Source organism: Penaeus monodon, chromosome 30 (assembly GCF_015228065.2).
Source record: "Penaeus monodon isolate SGIC_2016 chromosome 30, NSTDA_Pmon_1, whole genome shotgun sequence".
Taxonomy (NCBI): Eukaryota; Metazoa; Arthropoda; class Malacostraca; order Decapoda; family Penaeidae; genus Penaeus; species Penaeus monodon.
This window is the reverse complement of record NC_051415.1, coordinates 26,740,661-26,741,378: the sequence shown is the minus strand read 5'-3', so window position 1 is coordinate 26,741,378 and position 718 is coordinate 26,740,661. Positions and strand designations below refer to the sequence as shown.

Here is a 718-nt window from a genome sequence, read left to right as displayed (position 1 = left end):
AAAAGTTTCTCACGGGTATCTACTGTTTCTTCAAAATGGTATTCCAAAATAGCATGTAATATACTGTTTTATTATAATCTAAGGTGATGGTCAGTTTCACTTTTACTTTGTCAAACATTCATTTAATAATCATCAACAGGAATTGCCTCTGAAGTACACCTGGTCAGAGAACCAAATCTGAATTATGAAAAACTACATGAATGAATAATGAATATGGTTTAGAAGGTTGCTTAACCCAATCACAACAGATAACATCCTATCACATCATGGCTAAACCAGCACTCACGCCAAGATGATTTTCTACACCATCTTGCATGGTCAAGCCTGTTCTAAGTTGTATGCACTAAACAGCCATGGTGACTGAGATGAAACAGATCCTCAATGGTAGGCTGAGAGCCTTTTTTAGCCTCATCATCTAACAGGTGCTTATGTCATAGCCAACAGAATAGAGAGCAGAGTAAACATATATATCCTGCACTTCTATTTCTCCACAAACAGTTAACTGCACATCACCCTCCACATGGCTCAGTGTGTGGGTTGAGAGACAGCAGTTTTAATGCCTATTCTGACATTGTCAAATTCCTGTTTGCTTTGTGGCAGACAGTAATTTAAAGGCACAAATCAGCAAAACTGGTTCAACAGATTATATCAGTCTACTGATCAAATTTCTCACATGATACCAAATATTAACCAATTGGCATTCTTCACCGCAGTTTTA

At 37.3% G+C, this 718-nt stretch overlaps 1 protein-coding gene across 1 annotated transcript in view; it reads right to left on the bottom strand.

The window, feature by feature from the left end:
- The window catches only part of LOC119592677 (golgin subfamily A member 4-like), a 24,553-nt gene that overhangs the window by 12,464 nt on the left and 11,371 nt on the right, over window positions 1-718 (bottom strand).